General features: G+C 39.2%; 1 protein-coding gene and 2 long non-coding RNA genes across 21 annotated transcripts in view; all 3 read left to right on the forward strand.

Annotated features, from left to right (window-relative positions):
- Window positions 1-22,602, forward strand: part of MBNL1 (muscleblind like splicing regulator 1) — a 207,223-nt gene that overhangs the window by 98,227 nt on the left and 86,394 nt on the right. The gene's annotated exons all lie outside the window — the stretch shown is intronic.
- LOC147577234 (uncharacterized) lies at window positions 4,323-8,876 on the forward strand. Its single transcript, XR_015240055.1, has 2 exons — window positions 4,323-7,461; window positions 7,705-8,876. It is a non-coding gene; the product is annotated as an uncharacterized LOC147577234 (long non-coding RNA).
- LOC147577235 (uncharacterized) lies at window positions 15,084-22,399 on the forward strand. Its single transcript, XR_015240058.1, has 3 exons — window positions 15,084-15,654; window positions 15,886-18,040; window positions 21,776-22,399. It is a non-coding gene; the product is annotated as an uncharacterized LOC147577235 (long non-coding RNA).

A 22,602-nucleotide genomic window follows, 5' to 3' on the forward strand; every position in this document is an offset into this window, starting at 1 on the left:
TGTTGTAGACAGTAAGTGATAGAAATTAAAGAGCACCTCCAATAAGTGACTTTTATTATAATTGATAGAGATGTAAATGTTTCTTTAAAAACAATAGCATGTCCACAAAATGAAATACATGGTTTGTGAAAATCAGAACCCCATAAAATGTTAAAAATGGATAGGATCTCGGTGACTAGATGACTTTCCATTCTCCAAGAATCCATATGCTTTCCTTGTCAAAGCCATTTTCTCAGTGGCAGACCAGTGCAGAAAGGGGGAGAAGGCATCAAAGGTCAGAATTGACCCAAATATAGAGTGGTTGTACCATCCAGAAGGTGGGTGAACTCTCCATCTGGGTTGATGTCAGTGAGTGGCATCAGAGTAACCAGGTGATGACAATAGTCCTGGTTAAGCAGAGGTGGTGGGATTGTTTTCTTTCTTTTTTGAAGCAGAACCCAGACCAGCAGCTGGGGCTCAATTCTGGGGAGAGTGAGTTAACCTGGGCTAAGCTGAGTATCACGGGTTGGCCTTGAATGCTAGTAAGACCAGGGACTTTCCTTCCTAAATTCTCAAACTTCTTGAAGTCAGAGATGTTCATCTTAGTTGTTGGCAGTGCCTCACATAGGGTGTAGGAAACAGTGGGCACTTGATACATGCTTGATAATGAAAAAAGGAAGAACTCATTTAAGGGTATCATGGCCAACCAAGGGATTGGAAAGCAGGGCTACAGTGCAGGAAGAACAGGATGCCTTGGGGCTCCCTCTGGGACAGAGGGAAGAGTTGAGGCAGATCTAGGGGTGGGCCAGGGAGCTGAATGTACATAGTCTTTGTAATGACTGGTTTAGGGACATGGCAGAATTGAAACTGTCAGTGTAGTCTGATTAGTTGATGTAGGCATAAAGTATTCCAAGTTTTTAAAACTTTTCAGGCAGAGGACCTAGAGTTTAAAGAATCAAAATCTATTAGAATCCATTTACATTGGTTTCTCATGCAGTTAAAAATGATGTTTCTGGCTTTAAAAATCCAACTTTGGTGCCAGAGAATTGAGGAAAAATGTATCTGTAAATAACATCGTTGATATATATAAAACCTTATATTAGGAAATTATCAAAATATGGTTTTCAATATGTCATATTGTAAAGTTGTAATTTGTAGTACATGGTCAGAAAACGAAGAGTTTATGCAGATGATGTGGGAAGTCAGTGTCATTCTAAAAGCTGAAATATTTGTGGGGGACGGTGGGTAAAACTTTGAGGCTTTTTCGTTACAAATTTTTGCTACTCTTTTGATACGTATTCCCTAAAATAATAAGATGAACATATCTTCCAATCAAAGTCTATATTAAAAACACAAAACTTACTAAAAAAATTAGCTATGCTTATTGTTACACCTAACCATTTTTGTTAAAATTTAAGTTGCCATAAAGGTTTTTTTAGATAATCCAAGTAAGAATTCCAATTACTTTGCATAGTGTATGGCCAGATACATTAGCTCCTTGTCTTTAAGGACAAGGATATTGTGTGTTGGCACCTGAAAGATAGCTGTTTGGTAAACCTCAAGTGAGCAGGGTGCCCGGGTGGCTCAGTAGGTTGTGTCAGACTCTTGATCTCAGCTCAGGTCTTGATCTCAGGGTTGCGAGTTCAAGCCCCGTGTTGGGCTCCTTGCTGGTGTGAAGCCTAAAACAAAACAAAATAAAACAAAACAAAGTGACAAAACTCCTAAGTGGGAGTTAACATCACACCACATGTTTCCATGAGCATTTGTGTCTCCTTAATTTGAAAAAGACCGTATGCTACAGTCGTGCTTCTCTAATATTAACATAGTGGGGAGCCGTCCCTGGTATCTCAAGAACGGACTCTTAAATCAAGTGCTAAGTCATTACATATTAAAACATTTTTGCTTGGCAAAGTACTCATTGATACGAAGCTAAACAAAAAATGGAGTACACAATGCCAAAATCACACTGACATACATCGTGTATTTTATAGGAAGCGGGGTCTTTCTGTGTGTTTCTTTTCCAGTGTGTCTATAAACTTGCCCTCTCCCTCTTGTTCTCCCTTCTTTCCCGCTCTCTGCGCGTACACACACACACACACACACACACACACACACACACACACACAGATGGAAATGCACACACACAGGCTTTTGCTTTTACCATAAAGGATTTACACCAGAACCAGGAATTGGATGATATTAACTCCCTATAATCCTTTCTAATCAGTTGCTTTTATGGCTTTGTGTCCCTGAGTTATATGGTGGGTCTAGCATACTTTGTGTGTGTGAAAAACTGTGGCAGGTGCTTTTATTTTCTTTTCCTGGTATTTCCTGATGCCTGATTTTAGTTTATTTCGGCAGTTCATCATGTGAGTTTTGATTAGGTAATAAGCTAGAGACATTATTGAAGCAGTATGTATTAACCAGCAAAAATTCAACTCCCCATAAAGTGCTGTACACATGACATAACTTAGATACTTGAATACCAGTTTTTTTTTCTCCTCAGCCTTGCCCCGGATATGCTCTTGGCAGTTTTAATCTGTTCTGTTTTACCTTTTAAAAACATAAAAGGCAGTGGTACAAATAAAATCCATGCAGTCTCTCCCTGAGGAGAATTTTGTCATTGGAAATAACGGTGTCAGCGCTAATAAGAGAGAAAATGTTCTAAATAAAGTGAGTGGTGTTTAGTCATTGTCACCATTCTTGATTAACCGTCTGGAAGCCTCGCATCTAGCAATTACCACAATAGTTAAGGTAAACTCTGTTTTAGACCCCACACCAAATATTTAAACAAAATGACTTTAAGACTGTAAGTAATCCAAATTTTACTTTTGGAGTCCAGGATTGAGGAATTGAACTTATACTTTCTTTTATGGTAATTTTAGTTTTGAAACTGTGTTGATAAATTTGCAAACAAAATTTAATAAACTCTCAGATGACAAAGGAGTACCTACCTAATTGTACCATATTAAGATTGCTGCATGGGGCGCCTGGGTGGACTCTGTTGGTTCAGGGTCCGATTTCAGCTCAGGCCATGGTCTCACGGTTCAGGAGTTTGAGCCCCACATCGGGCTGTGTGCTGTCAGCACGGAGCCTGCTTCAGATCCTCTGTTTACATCTCTCTCTGGCCCTCCCCTGCTTGCTCTCTCTCTCTCTCTCTCTCTCTCTCTCTCTCCCAAATAATAAACATGAAAAAAAATTAAAAAAAAAAATAAGATTGCTGCAAGGAAGTAGAGCCCTTTAAAAAGGACATCTCAACTCAGAGGAAACTTTGATTTTAGGTTCTTTAAAGAACCAGAATTGTTTTTAACTACCTTCAGTGGATTGAAAAGTAACAGATTGAAAGTAAATTATTTAAAAAATACTGATTGAATTGATACTTTAGTAACAGAACCTCAAATGGAGTTAAAATTATTGTTTAATTTTAAGTAATAATGTTCCATTTCAGAGATATTTTAAAGTTAGATTTCATTTTTAAGGCCTCCAACTGGGCCATTTTTCTGCCTATCACTCAAATCCACCAATTCTTAGGGAATCAGGTCAGTTTCTACTTAAGGTTTGTAATGTTCGGGGCACTTTGGATGGGAGTCAGGAGCTTTACAAGAGTAAAGATGACGTAAGAAGGCTGTGGACAAGGCGCTGGACTTTGGCTTGGTTTGGTTTCCTGAAACAGGTCTGCATGGAGTGCCCTTCGTACTCTGTGTGTCCTCTGTCCTCCAGACCATGCCCACCATTCTGCCCCCTGGACTGAATGATACCTAATGGAGATAATGCACAGCACAGCATGGTTTGTAAACTCTGCTTCTTCTTGTTTGTGAAGTAATTCATTTATCCAGAAAGTACTATAAATCCAAGTTTAAAACTTAACTGTGAAAAGTAGATGTTTTCCAGAATCCTGCCCACCCATCACACACTTCTGTAGGGCTTTCATGAACACTAAAATGGCAAGTAAAATTGTTGTTTCTATAGTATAACAATTGTATAAATTTTAATCTACTTAAAAGAGTAGTGGGGTTGAGGGGAGGGGTGGGGAAGAGTCCAAACTCTCCTTTTCCTCCCAGATAATCATAAATTATAAAAGTCAAGGTCATATTTAAAATTTATTCTAGGGGCGCCTGGGTGGCGCAGTCGGTTAAGCGTCCGACTTCAGCCAGGTCACGATCTCGCGGTCCGGGAGTTCGAGCCCCGCGTCGGGCTCTGGGCTGATGGCTCGGAGCCTGGAGCCTGTTTCCGATCCTGTGTCTCCCTCTCTCTCTGCCCCTCCCCCATTCATGCTCTGTCTCTCTCTGTCCCAAAAATAAATAAACGTTGAAAAAAAATTTTTTTTTTAAAAAAAATAAAATTTATTCTATAATTTTGAGACTGCTTTCAGTTGCCCCAAATGATTTTCCAAGAGAGAAAGCACATGTAATGGGAAGAAAGGAAAGGTACAGAAAACAAGCACCTTCCCCTGAGGAGAAAATGTATTTTCAACACTAGAGAATATAGAATTCGCTGTATCAACAAAGTATAGTATTTCACCAAACAGCTGGATAAGCCAATGTGTATTTATTGAATAAATGAGTGTTGGTGAAAATCAAAGAGCGAGTGGATGAATGAATGCATAGGCTTATTGGTAACACATTCTTCCTATTTATTATTTTTAGGGAAAAATACTTTTTTTGAAATACTACAAAGAACCCATTGACAGCAACTGGGTGAAATTCCTCATTTTCTTTTGTGGTAACAGCCAGTTGTTACAGGAGCATGAGAACTTTCTAGGTTATAAGATACTGTTTTTGTAGTTTGAATTACCCTACATTTATAGAGCTTTGGGGAATCAGGAGATGAGAAAACACAAATCATAAGCAAAAGGGCAGTTAGTACTCTTCTAAAAATAAACATTGATCCGTGTAATCGCATTCTAAATAAAATAAATAGAAACGGATTAAGAAAATTATAGTGGCTTCGAAGAATTTAGTGTGTTTTCTATCCCTATTTTCTTTTGGATTTTATGGCAATTGTTCTTAAAGGAGCACACACTACATATTTTGAACCCTTCAGCCAGCAGCAGCAACACTCAGAAGTATATTGGGTGTCTTTGCTGTATTAAAAAAGCTCTGCACTTGACATTGTTGTGGCAGATTTTTAACTGCTGGAGAAAAAGTTTAAGGGAACAGATTAAATATCAGCATGGAAATGAGGCTTTTTGGAAATCTTGGGACATTATGGAGAACATAATACACCTTACTACAGCCTGGTAACAGAAAGAGGGGTTACAGAAATAAGCTGGGGTGGGAATTTGAAGAAAAAGGAGGAGCCTTCGCTGACAGAGAAGCAAGCTCACATCAGCCCAAGTACTGGCTATCATGCCCTCTCGTGGGGCTCATTCCCCAGGAATGTATCCCTTGTGCTAAATAGAGTACTTATGTAAACAGACACTGTAGGCTTTTGAAAATACTCCAGTAACAGTTCTTCAGGGCTTGCTATCTAATTATTGCTAGCTGTTGCATTTACTTGTCTTGGTACTAATTTATAGAGCTAGTTTTTGACTTGAGTTACCTACGGTGTCTTGTTTCATAATTTGGAAAAGTACACAAGCACTATTTAAGAAAAATGCAAACATCAGTGGCTTTGTTAAGTGAGTCAAACAACTGGCAACTTGTTTCTTATTATTTTGTAAGTGAACCGCTGAATGTAATGTTATATCTATGGCATGTTAAGAAATGAAAAGAAAAAGAATGGACACTTGCACGTCTGAATGAACAGCTTATCAAAACACTGGCTTTCGATTTTTATCTGAGCTTGCCTCTAGAAAGTTTTTACTATTGCTACAAAGCCTAGAGGCAATTACTGAACTAGAAAAGCTGAATATCGTTTCTGACTAATCTGTTAGTCAGCCTAATAATAGGAAATTATTCAGTTCCTATTTCATAGTAGCCCATCTTGAACAATAAAATCATATAGCCCACTCAAAGATATTTCAGGAAAATTGATGTGATGCTTTGAAAAAAAATAGTACTTAAAAAGTGTGCACCGTATGGGGCGCCTGGGTTGCTTAGTCAATTAAGGGTCCGACTTCGGCTCAGGTCATGATTTCATGGCTCATGGGTTCGAGCCCCGTTTTGGGCTCGGTGCTTACAGCTCAGAGCCTGGAGTGTGCTTCAGATCTGTGTCTCCTTCTCTCTCTGCCCCTCCCCCACTCATGCGCGCGCGCTCTCTCTCTCTCAGAAGTAAATAAACATTAAAAATTAAAAAAAAATGTGTGCACTGTAAATGTTTTGTACTGTGCTGTTTTATCCCTCATTTATCAACAGGAAAGCTAGAGAAGTTTGCTGAAAATGACTTTGAGGTTCATAGTTTGGATGATCAGGGAGGGGGCATTGCCATTTGCTAACGTTTGACGTGTTCTCTCTCTTTGGAGAAGGAATAAGCAGGGAGCAGATAACGGATTTGGTTGGGTAGTTGAATTTACAAAAAAGCATCTGAAAGCCATTCCCTCAGCACTGTTAGTGCTGTGTTGTAAGATAGTGCTGTGTTATATTCAGAGAGACAATGGACAGAGAAGAAAGGATGCAATGATAAATTCTAGTGCATCTCTCTATAATCAGCAGGCAGAAAAGAGACAAGTCAAAGAAAGTGACAGGGCACAAGAAGGGCAAAAGAGAAAAGAAGGAAATAGTTAATGCTGCAGATGCTACAGAGGGGACAAGAAACCAGAAATGATATGCTGACTGGCAGTGAAGAGGACAGCAGTAACCTTTGAGAAAGCAATTTGAGTAGAATTGGAAGGGAGAAGGTAGAGTCCTCAGTGCAAACCAGATTCCAAGAAGATGAGTCACTCGTAAGTTGGAAGACACGCATGAGGACTCAACAAGTTTAGACAACTCTATAAAGAAATTCAGTAACACAAAGAAGAGAAGTTGGTGTCAGGGAATTCAGCAGAGAAGAGAGGGTTGTTATAGAAGACTAGAGGTGTTCTTCCAATGGAACCATGTTTTGTTCCACTAAAGGAAGGTGCAGGAGTCATTGGAGAGGAAAGGAATGAAGGTTCCTTAAAGTAGGGATAATGGAGGGTACCCTATGTCAGAAACGTTGAGAAGGGGTCAGAAAAGTGGGTAGAGATGCTGACTTGAGGAAGATGAGCCAAACACTTCCTTCGGTCACATTGAAGAAGGTCCTCCCCTGTGCCTTCAGTCCATCCTGTTTGCTGTGTGGGTGGCTCACTGCCTTGTGTCTGCACTCTTTTGTATATTGCTTTTTAAATTCATTAGTTTAACTTTACTTCCCCTATAGTCCCACCTTGATTGTATGTTTGGTGAGGGTGGGAACATGTTTTATTCATGTATAAGTAAGCATATACGTTGCTTACTTAATGTGACCCCGTTCCATGTGATCCCCTAATGTGTTTCAGTAACCCCACCAACCCGTGCTATCAGGAAAGGTCTTGCAGCCTGGCCTTCCATCAAAGTACAAGGCTGAAGGCTATAATTAGCTATCTTTGTGAACCTCAAAAACGGTTTCTTTTTTTTTTTTTAATTTTTTTTTTTAACGTTTATTTATTTTTGAGACAGAGAGAGGCAGAGCATGAACCGGGGAGGGGCAGAGAGAGAGAGAGACACAGAATCTGAAACAGGCTCCAGGCTCTGAGCTGTCTGCACAGAGCCCGACGCGGGGCTCGAACTCACGGACCGTGAGATCGTGACCTGAGCCGAAGTCGGATGCTTAACCGACCAAGCCACCCAGGTGCCCCTCAAAAACGGTTTCTAAAACAAATTCTTAATTTTAAATGAAGGGGACGGGTTATTATATCAGGCTTTCTTTTTTCCTGGTTGGGAAAGTTACAATGTAACAAAATGTAGCTTACAACTCAAAAGTGGATACTTTATAAAGGCAGACAACATTTTTAACCATGCTTTATTATAGAAAGTGGAAACGTTTGACAGATAAACAATTTGAAAAGACAAAAATTTGCAAAGCAAATGTTTGCTAAGTGCTGTGGTTTATACAGCTGTTTGTATCAACCAAGTAAGATTAGGTTTATGTCTTTAACTTTGTTCTGATCCACACTCTAGGCACAGATCCCTTAATTATAATAGTCAAATTATGTTTTTGATTCTTTCTTAACAAAAATAATTCTAAGCAGAAGCAAAACAATGAAAGATTGTCTTTGCCTCTCGTTTAAAAAACATAGAGTACATGTTTTTGTTTGCTTATGGTATGTTACTATTTGTTTTAGAGTAACTACTAATCAACTTTCTTTACCTTTTACATAAATAATCAGTGATCCACTTATTTTTTGCAGTAGAGCTCCAGAGATACAGAAAGATTATGAACTGGTTTGTGATTTACGATTTTCATGGTTTTAGACTCCATATTAGCCTGAAAGTAAAATATTATTTCTATTTAAATTTCCAAATTATGTAAAGCTGTAAAGTTTATAATGTAAGCCACTTGATTGTAATTCCTCCTGAAAATATTTCATTTTATATCTCTTCAAGATAAATGAAGAAGGAAAAATTGAAGGGTGTGAAAATAGATCTAAGTGAGTAAAATGTAGCGAATGGCAAATTTCATGTATTCATCTTTTCGTGTTTTTATTATTGTCCCAAACTTTGTAACACACTGATTGATCATGACTATCATGCAGTTGCACAGACATCTTACTGTCGTCTAGAAGCACCCAGGAAAGCATGAGAAGGTCCTTCCGTTACATTGGAATTCTAAGTCGAAGCACCGTTTTGCCCTAGCCCACCTCGCTAGGGCCACCTTGAACCACTCACTCTTCAGTTTAGGCTCTCCTCTCCAGCCTCCCTGGAGTTTTTCACACACATCTCAATGGCCTCACATTCGTGCCTTCCCATCATTCTATCTTCTCATAAAAAACAAACAAACAAACAAACAAAAAACACCAAAAACTCTGCCACCCTTCTTTTCTTAATTAACCACTGCCTGTCCTTTTAGGCTCAATACCAGTTACAGCTCCTGTGGGGAACCTCCTTTGGTCCTTTTGTCCCCCAGGCTGTGGGGTATGTCACCATAGCACCCCACGCTGACTCCTACTATCATTGTTTACTGATTTGAGTCCTCAGGGATGCAGCAGGAACCATGACCCTTGGCTCCGTATCCACAGTGGCTGGCACCATCATGAAAACGCTCTTTAGTGTGGCTTGGATGACTGCATGCACACATATCTGTCCTGTTTTGGATGTTAATCTAGGTTTTATCTTTATTAGGGAGGTGTGTGGACATACAATTCTTGCATTATGTAGTATGTCACTAAATCAACTAGCTTAATTTGTTTTTTTTTATTTAAAAAAAATTTTTAAGGTTTTATTTATTTTTGAGACAGAGAGAGACAGAACATGAACGGGGGAGGGGCAGAGAGAGAGGGAGACACAGAATCGGAAGCAGGCTCCAGGCTCTGAGCCATCAGCCCAGAGCCCGATGCGGGGCTCAAACTCACGCAAGATCGTGACCTGAGCTGAAGTCGGGTGCTTAACCGACTGAGCCACCCAGGCGCCCCTCAACTAGCTTAATTTGTAATGAATAGTGTACAAAAATATAAAAATAGTACTTGTAGTACTATTTCAACTTTGAGATTTCAACTTTGAGAAATTTATATATATATATATATATATATATATATATATATATATAATTATATATATAATTATATATATAATTGTTTATTATTAGGTATTATTACATATATATAATTAGATATCTATGGGTATATAGATACATATTTTTTAATTTTCAATTTGAGGATATCAGGATAGGCCAGTATTACTAACAGTCCTCTTATCCCTCAATTTTGGCAGCTTTCCAGTAAAGATTTACACCTTGTTCTTGCAAATTCAGTGGTACACTCCTTTATTGAGTGACTCAGGGATTTAAGGTTTCTCCATTTTCTTCCAACATGTGACTTCCGAGGTAGTTGAAGCTATGACAGAGAAAGATGGGGATGGAGGGGACATTGACTTCCGGTAATTTTTTTCTCAGGAGCTAAACGATTCAGGGTCCCTAGGCTGGAATTAGTTATTATTCTTAGCATCAACTTAATTATTAGGGCCAACTTAATCACAACAGAGGCTAGAAAAGGAAGCTTCCAGGGTATTTACACAGAACAGTGCACAGAAATTGACCAAACCATTGTGTACTTTGCTTTGCATTTTATGTTCTTGTGTTGTTTTTTTTTTTTTGGGGGGGGGGGCGCGATGAGACAGGTAGATGGGTGAGAGGTAGATGCCTCTAGGTGAATTCAAGTGGAAAATATTAATTCCATAGGTCTTTACTGAGTCCTTGTTATATCTTCTGTGTATTAATTCCTGAAGAAGATTCTATCCAAATACATTCTAATCTTTTTTAGCTTATGGTTCATGTTGAAAATCTGATAGAATTTCCGAAATACAGTGCATATGAGGACTAACCCTGAAATCTGGCAGGCAAATTCAGGGGTTTACAAAATCTCTGCAGCCCACCCATCATAGCCCTGTCAGTATTCAGAGTACCTGGCCTATGCCATATAGATAGGAAGTATTGGAGAAGATGAGACCTCAGCGAGGAATAAATTTTAGCCACCTCTGGGTGAACACTAGGGATCTTTTAAAATTAAATCTTCAGTCCCCGATTTGAGTGAAAGAAGTGATTTGGTTGCTACCTAGATGTAGAGTCATTTGATGAGAGAGATGTAAACAATAGACAAAATTGTTGATGAAAAGCATAATTGAGAGGCAGCTGCTTGAGGGATGCACAATAGCTTTTATTCATAGTATCTTTGCCAGTCTGTACAGTAGGAAGCTTTAATGGTAAGTGAATTAAAGTTTTCATTGTTTAAATTGTTGCAACGCAGAAGAAGTCATTGCTTTGCTATGAAAGCATATACTTCAGGTATGTATTCAGTTGGAAGATTGTACAGATTAATGAAAAGACTATAAGATATCTCCGTAAGTCATTTCTGTACTCAAGTTCCCTTTATTCTTTAAAATTATAAAGCATAGCTCTTAGATTGGAGTTTTATATTCTTAATGACTTCACTCTAATTTTACATTTTTTACCATATGAAAAATAAATATCTGCCCAAAGCCCTTCATTGATGGAGTGAAACAGGGCATATTTTATACGTATAAAAGATGTTGTTACTAAGTTGACATGTAATTTAATCATGGTTTTAGAATTATTTCTCTTCAGAATTAATACTCGTTGTTTGTGCCTGTTTTACAGTTGAGGTTGTTGAGATTCAGAGTTTTTAAATGACGATCCCCAAGCCTTTGCTTCTATAGGAATTTTTGCCCGTCATTTCAGCAGTTTTGTCACTAGGATTTAATTATTTCTTCAAATTCTCTGCTGCCACCAGACTTGGGACATGCTAAAAAGCATAACTTCTCTCTTACTTATCATTATTCCCCCCAGACCCTGGCACTTACTGGGGTACTCAGTATATGCTTGTTGAGTGGAGGAGTGAGCAGATAACTAACTGAAAGTATGTACGTCACCAAAACAAAGAATGGCACCCTGGGCCAACTGTTGAGAGACCAGACAGCATCAGGGTTGGAGTGAGGACATCAGAGCCCAGCTTTCTTGGTTCACCTACCAGCTCCATCTCCTGCATCAAGGAACTTGACAATGACATTTCCTATTTTATAATGTTCATGTGAGCATTAAATGAGTCCATGCCTGTCCATCTTAATTGTGCTTTACAAATTTAAATTCAAGGCCCCAAAGATTATGTAATTAGCGCATTAATATTTAAAATTTTTGATTAATGTAAGAAATCGGAGTGAGTATAATTTGACATTGACTGAATAAGAGGAAGCAAAATATTTTTAAATATGGCTTATTACTGTGCATTTGATAGTCCTGGAAATTCAGACTAAATTTACATTTTAGCTTTAGCATGAAATATTTAAGTGTGCATTATTCGAGATAGTATGAAGTTTTAAAACATTTAAACTTTATGAGATGATAGAATTAACCTTTTCTTCCAAATTTTATTTTCTTTCATTGTTAAATGAGCATTCAGTCAGAAAAGTAATTTATTAGTGATTATCACGGAGGTTGTGGTCCTGCTAGGTGAGCTGTGTTATTAGATATAGGCCAAAATTTAGACTGTTATACTGAAAATGGGTATTCCCCTGTTGTTCTATTAAAGACTGTGTATTTCAAAACCAATTTAACATGAAAATTACCCCACTAGGGGTGCCTGGGTAGCTCAGTCAGTTAAGCCTCTGACTCTTGATTTCAGCTCAGGTTGTGATGGCATGGTTTGCGAGATTAAGCCCCGCCTGGGGCTCTGTGCTCACAGCCTAGAGCTTGCTTGGGATTCTCTCTCCCTCCCTCTCTGCCCCTCCCCACCCTCTCTCTCAAAATAAACAAACATTAAAAAAGAAAATTATCCATCAAATGTGACTTCTTTTCCAAGAATTCTTTAATCCCTTTCTGGTCGGGTCCAGTATTCACATACACTTCATTAAAGGCACAGAGGGGAGAAACCTCACAAGGCGTCATGTATTTTTGCCGTGTGTTGGCTTGAGCCATTCCCGAGCATGAGGGAGTCACCATGGAGCTTGTCCCTTTAGCCTAACACTTGTCAAAGCGAATTGATCAACAGCAATGATAGGAGTAGCCATGATGGTTATGCAGCTCACCAAAGCTCAAAGAACAGAGCCTGTCTGGGTCTCATTTGTTTTTCCCCCTAAGTATACACAGAACTGCTTTGGGGCCTCAATTTCATATCATGTTGTTTCTCATGGGAAGAAGCAAGAATTCCAGAACGGTGTGAAGTGGAAAGGCTCTGCTTCCGTTTGTTATGCACCTTGTAATCTGGTGCGGCAGAACGGCATGGGTTGATCACCATGAGGCAAGCGTCTGTTTTCACGGTTTGATGGAAACTTCTTTCTGATTCATTAAAACGTGTGCTAAGAAAGACAACAGTCTCCGAGAATTATGTTTTATTATGCACAGATACAATTTTTATAGTCTCATACTAAAACAGATATTCCAGCATACTTTTTATATATACATACTCCCTGAAGAATTTATTACTCTGCTCTTCTCTGAGGTCAGTTAGTGCCCTTCTTACTGTTGTGCTACTGCCACATTAAGCTGTTGTGCGTTAAGCCTGTTGCCCCTTTATAAAATATCTTGACTGGTATATCTGCTCCTTAAAAGAAACAGCTGAATCCTAGAATGTGCATCGAGGCAAGAAAATTTTAGTAACCCAAAGGTTTGCCAGACGCCTTTAAAAGATGTCCTAGTTTTAGATATTCTACAGATACCTCTCCCCTTTTGTTCTGTAATTTTTTTTTTTAAATTTTTTTTCAACGTTTATTTATGTTTGGGACAGAGAGAGACAGAGCATGAACGGGGGAGGGGCAGAGAGAGAGGGAGACACAGAATCGGAAACAGGCTCCAGGCTCTGAGCCATCAGCCCAGAGCCCGACGCGGGGCTCGAACTCCCGGACCGCGAGATCGTGACCTGGCTGAAGTCGGACGCTTAACCGACTGCGCCACCCAGGCGCCCCTTGTTCTGTAATTTTTAAGGATTAGAAGTTCAACTGATCATGGTATCTGGTCTAGGAGAAGTGGAGCCCTCCAGCAGGGCTACCTGGAAAAATGAAATTATTGTATGGAATAAAATAATGTTACTGTACTTTTCGGAACACTGGATTTATTATAGAAACGATTTTTTTTTTAGTTTTTAAAATTATAAAAATACTTCAGTCGGTTGAGCGTCCGACTTCAGCTCAGGTCACGATCTCACGGTTCGTGAGTTCGAGCCCCACGTCAGGCTCTGGGCTGATGGCTCAGAGCCTGGAGCCTGCTTCCGATTCTGTGTCTCCCTCTCTCTCTGCCCCTCCCCCATTCATGCTCTGTCTCTCTCTGTCTCAAAAATAAACATTAAAAAAAATAATAATAAAATAAAATTATAAAAATACAGTTATTTTTTCGTTTATCCCAAAGGAGGTGTGTGTGTGTGTGTGTGTGTTGTGTGTGTGTGTGTGTGTGCATATAAGTGTTTGTTCTTACAGTTCCCCAAATACATTTTAACACAAACTCATACATTTCCCCTTTGATATTACTATGCTTATTGTCCCAAATAGAAAGTCATGTGGTAGGGAGACAGCCAAGAAAAGAGAAGACCTGGTCTGGCCCCAAATTTACCATGTACTATTGATGTGCTTCTGGCTTTTACTTTCCACGTTTTCTAAGCGGAGATAATACAGTCCTGAATTACAAAGTATGCCTTGTCTGTCTGTCCAGGCTGCTGGGAGAATGGGATTGTAGAGAGCCCAGGACAGTGCTTTGCCCACAGAGGCTCTCAGGAGTGGAATCTGGGATTAGTTACATCATTTACTATCCTTACAAGCGACACTGGAAGGGGTCAGCAGACCTGGTTATGGTTAAGACCTTTGCTCCTGGGGAGCCATTTCACATCTCAAAGCTGGTTTCCTTACCTCTGAAATAGAGCACAGCATCTGCTTGGATGACTTCAAATGACTGTTGTGAGGGTTATAGAAAATAATAATGTGTTAGGTAAGCGTAAACAGTGGTAGTTTTCACACGCTCTGGTGCTAAGTTCCCACCCCTGAGAGGGAGTCTCAGAGGAGGAGGGGAGTCACCCTGCTCGCATGTGGGAGGAATGCTTAAAGACGACTTTTGTTTCAGTAATGTGATAATTAGGGTTCTGGGAGGCTGTGTGGTGCTCTATTTGCAGGGGGCGGGGTGTGGAACAGGAGAAAGGATATGTGGAAAACAGTGTCAGAGAAATTGAATCTCAGTGGTGTCTTTCATTTAACCTTCTCATTCCTGCTTCTTTATGTTACTGTTCCCATAGGATCCTGATTATAGGCTGACGTTTGAACGAGAGTGACATTACTGATCAGGGAAAGCTGAGCTTCATTTAGATAACAAAAAGTGATCAAAGCAATGAGATGCAAAGAGTTAGAAATAAGCTTGGCCCATGGCAGGACATGTAGGGATGGTGGCTGAGGAGCTAAGAGAGCTTCTGTCGGAATTAGAAATATGGAGATGCGGAGGGTCCATGAAAACACCTGAGAAATTAAAAATAAGAAATTGTTCATGTTCAATTAGCATTCTTCTTAAAGAGGTGTGTTTGTATGTGTGTAAAGTAAGGAGGGAGAATTTTGGTAGGCTGGACTTAAAGGATTTGTTAGCTTAGAATATTCACCTTCATCTGCCACATCAGTGAGGATGGCTTCTGGCATCCCACGAAAAGTTAAAATGTGCCTCAAGGAAGAATTATAAAACTCTAAAAAAGATTGTGATTCAAGGAGCTTCAGAGTCCTATACAAGTTTATATTGTGATGAGGGTTGGATGTTGTACGGAAGTGATGAATCACTGAATTCTACTGAAACTAATATATATTAACTAACTAGAATTTAAATAAAAACCTAAAAAAATCATATACAAGTTTATTCACTACTTATAAATATGTCCTTGTCTCTGATTACCAATATGTTTGATTAAAGATACTTGTCATTTATTCACATTTAAACACGTGTTGATGAAGATTGTAAGCATAATGTTGAGAATTGTATGCCTGACGTAAAGTGGGGGGAGAGACAAATGATTGAGGAGAAAAGTAGAGTGGAAAATTACCTTTTGGGATTTAAGTGACTCATTATAATAAAGGATAGAAAAGACCTTAAAAGCTATTTGAAAAAAAATATGTGTCTCATTCACTTTAAAATTTTTTTTTTCAACGTTTTTATTTATTTTTTTTGGGACAGAGAGAGACAGAGCATGAACGGGGGAGGGGCAGAGAGAGAGGGAGACACAGAATCGGAAACAGGCTGCAGGCTCCGAGCCATCAGCCCAGAGCCCGACGCGGGGCTCGAACTCACGGACCGCGAGATCGTGACCTGGCTGAAGCCGGACGCTTAACCGACTGCGCCACCCAGGCGCCCCTCATTCACTTTTAAATATCCATGTTCTGTTAGTTTCCTTCTTAGTAAATAGGTGTCTTTCCTTTGCTCTTAGGGATGAAGAGAATGAACTGAGATATCCAAGTGGTGGCATTTTTGTTCTTTCATTTTTCCTTTTATTGACACTGATAGAGCATATTTTACTGTTTTTCCTGACTATGGATTGCCTAAGACTGAACTCGTTTAGCTGTCCTTTCTGTCAAAAGAATTGAGCGATCCACACTGGTTAGTCTCCAAATTATAAAAGGTATCATCTGCTTTAAAAAAAAAAAATTTTATGTTTATTCATTTTTGAAAGACAGAGAGACAGAGCACAAGCAGGGTTGGGCAGAGAGGGAGACACAGAATCTGAAGCAGGCTCCAGGCTCTGAGCTGTCAACACATAGCCCAACGCGGGGCTCGAACTCACGAACTGTGAGATCATGACCTGAGCTGAAGTCGGACGCTCACCCGAGCGAGCCACTCTGGCGTCCCAGTATCATCTGGCTTTTTAAACGAACACATACATATGGTATAGAAAGAGATCAGTCGCTCAAAAGAGGGAAAACACTTTGAATCTCAAAAATTAACAATTGGTACTTACGAACAAAGCTGGGTTATTCTCCTGGAGATCACAGTCTTCTATCCCAAGAATAACACAGTTTAAATTTGTCTACCCGTTTTGTCATTTGGCTTCAACTACATGTATCGGTGAGAAATGGTTTTTGCTTCCTTCTTGGTTGACATTAGCAGGACCTATATTTTTTGATCTAGACACTTGAGCAGGACAAATGACAATGCAAACTTCAAATCGTCTGATTTACAAGAGGGACCCAAACTGATTGGCTTACTAACAGGTTGCTGAGTATTTTTAGTTAACTATCATTTATCATGTAGTTGGTCTTTAACTGTCTACATGGGATGGATCTAGTGGTATGCTGGTAACTTTAACAAGCTGCTCTTGGAGGAGAAAGAAAGAACCATCTTGGTCTGTCATGTTTGCTGATTTTTGTAGTATCATGACTAATTTCAAGCTATCAATATGAGGTCACTGAAAGTGGGGTTGAGAGGAGATTCCCATGATCAGCTCATGCCCTAGCTCTAGCCCTCCCTGAAGGGGTCAGCATTTCCAAATCCCTAAATTTCCATTCTAGGGTTTGAGAGAGGCATGGAGTACAAGACAAACCATGCTTCTAGAGACCTCTACCAGATGGCGAATATGAGTGCTCTCTGTGAGCAGAGCTCTGTGCTCCAGGTCCCTTCTGAGATCCAAAGAGCAAATTCTTTAGTGATTCATGGCAAATTAAAAAAGCCAGAAGAAGGTTCAGACATTAAGTAAAATACCCTTGTTGTACAGTACCTACCTTTGCATCACTTGCAGTCAGACTGGACTCATGTTGTAAAACTCAAGACAGAGTAGTACCCACAGCATATTCCCAAGAGAGAGCTAGAAAATTATAATCTTATTGCCTCTTGAAAACGTTGGCCTTTTCCCTCTTTGTTCACCTTCTCCCAGGATACCTGCTTGTCAAGTTTTCAGTAGCTTCTTTTGGCTTTGTCATGGCAACCAAGTATCTTGGCCCAGGGCCCTAATGATTTCCAAATGTTTAATTATCTCTAGTTTCTGATATGCTTCTCCTGTCATTTTTTAAAGTATCTTCACCCTGACACTTCTCGAATAGATCCTTGGTTTGTGCTTATAGTCAGATTAGTATTCTACTACTTCTCCCCTCCTCCAATTGATTTTTCATATTTGTTTGAAGCAAAGACAGCCCCCATATTATACTGTCACATAATAAAACTCTAAGCCCCACGCCCATATCCCAAACCCTGTTGGTTAAGGTTAGTGGTACCTAAAAATTGTACATCCATTCAGTAATCATCTGTAGTAATATTAACTCACAGTCAGTTTTTTTAATTGATAGAGCACAATGATGAAACACTTCTTCCCTGCTTTTGCCATTTAAATCATTCACTCATCCCTGAATCTCCTTCCCTTCTCCTTTTCCTTACCCCTCTCCTTCAAGATTTATCTCAGGAATCACCCTTGCTATGACATCTTCCCAAATTGGCCTCCTCTGCTCCCAGACCTGAGTAGGGATTCCTCTCATTCTTCTTCTCGGGGATCCCATACCACTCTGTTGACCCTTCTGTAAGTACCTCTGCATTTATTACAACTAATAGGGTATTTTCCTCCCCAAATTTTATTCTGGAAACTTTCAAACACAGCAAAATTGCAACACTGGTATTATAAATATGCATATACCATTCAAGTGGATTTGCCAAGTATATTTATGTGTTAATGTACATTTTTTTTTTTCCTGAATCCAGAGGGAAATAAGTTGCATGTATCCGCTCCTTTGGCTAGTCAGCCCTGACTGAGATGCTTCTGTCCTTGGATTAATTATACTCAATAGCTTTTTAAGGATTTATTTCTTGATTTGTTCATTCCTCACATATTTATTAAATAGCCACTATGTAACAGACACTGAGGCTGAACCTTGAAGGCTTCGGGGAGTAGATGGCTTGACTATAGAATATGTATGTAATTGAGGATGGTTAGATCATAAGGAGAGGATAAAATGTTACCACTGTAAAGGGAGAAAATAACCCATATACCCAACCTATGAAAGTACCATCATTCGTTGATTTATGGTTCGGTCATTCAGTCACCAACGTTTAGAATCTGTTCGATACCAGGTACTTCCAGGGGCTCTGAGACTTCACAGTTGAGGCTTCTTAGCTTTAAAGATTCAGTCTCACATACGAGACACAGAAGGTCATCAGAACACGTTTTGGAATATGTTCGTTGATGGAGGTCCCCAGGATACTATGGAAACAGAGGAGAAAGAAGGCAGGGCAGGCCTCCTGAGTAGTTCCAGTGATATTTGGATAGCAAGCCCAGGGATGACGGCATAAACCAGGCAGACAAAAAGAGATTAAAGCACATTTGAGATGAAGCGTTAGTACCTTTCAAGTTAAGCATTGCAAAAGTATGGAGTGGCCGAGGAACTGCTAGCAGTTTCGTGTGACTGGAATGGCATTTGTTAGGGGGCAGTTATGAAAAAAAGGGAAGGCACAGGGCTGGAAGCTAAGGCCCACATTATGAGGGACTTTGTGAGTTCAACTGAAGAGTTGAATGTTTACCTAAAAGCTATGGGAAACCATTGAATTGTTCAGGTGGAGTAGTGATAGCTACCAGATTTGTGTTTTAGTAAGCCCGGCCTGAAAACAATAGGGAAATGGATAAATATTTGTATTTTTAACTTGGGGAAGCCAAATATTGCTGTAACAGAAGAATTAACTCAAAGAATAGAAGTGATCTAATGGCAGGGTTGGCTAATTATTATGCATTTGATACATTAACCAAATTACTGATATCTCCACCAATGCCTCTTACCCAAGAACCGACTTTATTTTCGTTCAGACATTTTTCTCCTAAGATAACTGACAAGTAAAATGTTAAAATGTAGCTCACAATAAGGAGTTAGTAGTCTCTGCAGCTAATACTGCTCCCAAGAAGAAGTGAGAGAGAGACAGAGAAGCAGAAGGAGAAAGAGAGGAGGGGTTGCTCTAATTAGACACCTGGCTTTGCAGTGTACTGGATGTGATTTAAAGCATTTTATTTCTTGCTGCAAAACTCTTTCTGTTGAGTAAATGAGTAGGAATTAATCAATGAAAACATGACAGTGGTTTTGGAGATTTTATCATTGATGTAATGTTTTTGTTTATTGGGCCAATTAAGCCTGATTGACTTGCAGATTGCAACAGCTCTAACAAAGCACCCACTGCCCACATTTCAATTCTCTGTTCCCAGTGCAGTGAGATCCACTGGCAGGGTTGTGTCAGAGATGGCAATGAGAGGGGTCACTGATGCAGATGTGTAAAGTCTGTGATGTGGATTCAAAAAACTTTCTTAGCCATATTACTTTAAAATATCACCTTGTGTTTGTCTTCCACTCCTACAGATAGCATAGTTCTTACTTTAAGGTTAATGCCACAAAAGCATATGTCAGTTTCTGAAGGACATGCTATTAAATTGACTTTGATGTGGACTAGGGTTGCTCAGCCTCAGCACTATTGACATTTTGGACCTCATAGTTATTTGTTGTTGGGGGCTGTCCTGTATAGTATAGGACGCTCAGCAGCATCCCTGACCTCTACCCACTAGATGCCAGGAGCACTTTTTTTCTCAGCCTTTAGTTCTTACAACCAAACTTGTCTCCAGATGTTGTCAAATGTCCCCTGGTGAGCAAAATTATCCCTTCCTCAGAACTATGGGTTAGACTTTTACGGGTTAAAATAAAACAAAGATAGTAGTTCAGTTAACCTTTCCACGAGCTAATTGCATGTATTCATTCCTCAAAAACAAATCTATGTATTTATATAGATACAGAAAAGATGTAGATAATGTTTTTGGTACTTTGCTGAATGCTCGGATTTACAAACTATTTTACAGAAGGAACAGGTATGAAATACCTGTGGAATTGTCTAAATATTTGTGAAGTTTCCATATTTTTGGTGGAAAGGAAACTGCATCACAGAAATATATATCGAATAAAGTAGGTAAATTTCCATGAAAAATTCCAATTTTTGCATATTAATAGCAGAATTAGGACTAACTTTGTAAGAACATGATAAAAGATAGTCCTTTTCAGCCATGTTTCTAATAGTGGAACTATGCATTTGATTTAGAATTTCATTTGCATCTAAAAATTTAATGTCTGTTTTACTTCTGAGATGTTATTACTAGCATCTGAAGATAGCATTGAGAGCTACAGATTTAAATAGTAACTGTAACTTATACATACCTTCCACACCAAAGAGCCCAATCTTTACTCAAAAATGTTAACAACTCAATTGTTAATTTTATAGATTGAGGCACAAGATACCAGGATAAAGGGTGTTGCAGTAAGGATTTAGTTGGGGTATAATAGTATCATTAAGTTAAATAGAAGTGTTAGAACTCTTCCAGCTAAATTCATAGATCAATAAGTTTCAAAGAGGAGTAGGATAACGGTGGTAGTTAAAGGAATAAGCCCAATGAAATTAATTTCTGTCTTAGCCCAGTATTAAACTAGCATTTTTTTTTCAATAAGCTTTTACCAAACATTGCCTATATGTCAGACATTGTGGTGACTGGCCATGTGCTTACACTTACGTGATTTTATTCATTCTGTAAACAGCCCACTGAGGCAGGTATTGATAGTTCAGCTTTCCAGAACACTAGACGTTACATGCTTAAGTACATGTCATGTAATTGGTTAATTTCAGCACCAGAGATTGGGCCTAAATGTTACCATCCTTTCTTCACTGTATCTATTCACCAAGCACCTACAAGGTAGCGGGTAGTTTGCAATGCAGAACACATACGTCAAGTCTTGCCCTTTTGTGGATAATAGTCCTCAGCAGATCTCTCTCACACTTCATTCTTTTTCATGCTTTTTTTCTCCCATAATCGAGAGTGAGATCCATCATTCACGCAGCTGATAGCCCCAGGGAACATAACCTGTGTTGATACAGTAGCCATGTTCCATCAAAATCTTTCTGTAGAGAGAATATCTGTCAGGTGAATTTTTTGCTCCCACAGTACATTATAAATTCAGGATGCCCCTATTCTTCACACAGAACTTCTGGAATAGAGTTGCTTCTTTCTCTGATTTGATCAAAGTTATGTAATTGATAGAGACAATAATACCATCTTTGTTTAGTAGTGCCTGCATCTTTTATATTTAAAATTCCTTAAGACAAGAGACATCTGTGTACAATGTAACTATAGTGTGACTTACAATAACTTTGTGTTTTTGTTATCTCAGCAAGAGATCACTTGCCGGGGGACAATGCGTTCTTTGTGATTTCTAGTAAAACACTGTTTTTACATGTCCAGCATATGTACAGCATGGCAGAGGTCAGGAAGGATAAATTCATTACATGCCAGCCATCCCTCCAGAAATCCACCTCGCGTCAGTTGATGTGGAAGCTGAAACCCGTCTGACATCCCAGATGATGTAGTAATCAGATAAGTCCCCTGAACTGTAAAACGGAAGCTTTAACTGCACTACATATTTATGGCCTAAATTGACCACTTAGCGACCAGATTTAATTTGAAAGTAAAAATCTAAATATCTTAAACATTTTATTTGGAACATATTTATAACTTCAGACTCTTTTCCAAACCCAATCCTGCCCAACATGATTTAGCTTCTCATAAAATATTTTAAAGTATTCAGGTTTTGACGGAAACCTCCAACCTGGAAAAAAAAAAAAAAAAAGAAGTCAGGCCTCGTGAGAGATTGCAGACGAGTAGACAGATCTGTTTTTACAAAGGTGCAAATGAATCCAATTTGTTATTTTTTTGACTTGTCCTGCCTTTGACTAGGCGTAACCACTTTTGAGGTTTAAAGAAAGGTCCAGGACAGGCCATGTTAGGACCTTGGTTACGAATGTACTAGAAGCTCCACGGGAATGGACTGCTTTGCCTGAATGCTGCAGTGTCTTCTGTCACACTGAGGTTAGCCTTTTATAACTGGTGATTCTTTTGGGAAGTTCTTCAGAGAATAGCAGTCACTTACCGTATGCACTGCCACACATAGGATGGTGGCAGGCGGCTTAGGTAGCCAGCACTTAAGTATGTTAGAAATTTGAAATACCTGGGTGTCATATCACCAGTGATCTTAAAACCTACCAAATATGTATTGAAATAAATTTTCCAAA

Source organism: Puma concolor, chromosome C2, assembly GCF_028749965.1.
Source record: "Puma concolor isolate L17-30 chromosome C2, mPumCon1.1.hap2, whole genome shotgun sequence".
NCBI lineage: Eukaryota > Metazoa > Chordata > Mammalia > Carnivora > Felidae > Puma > Puma concolor.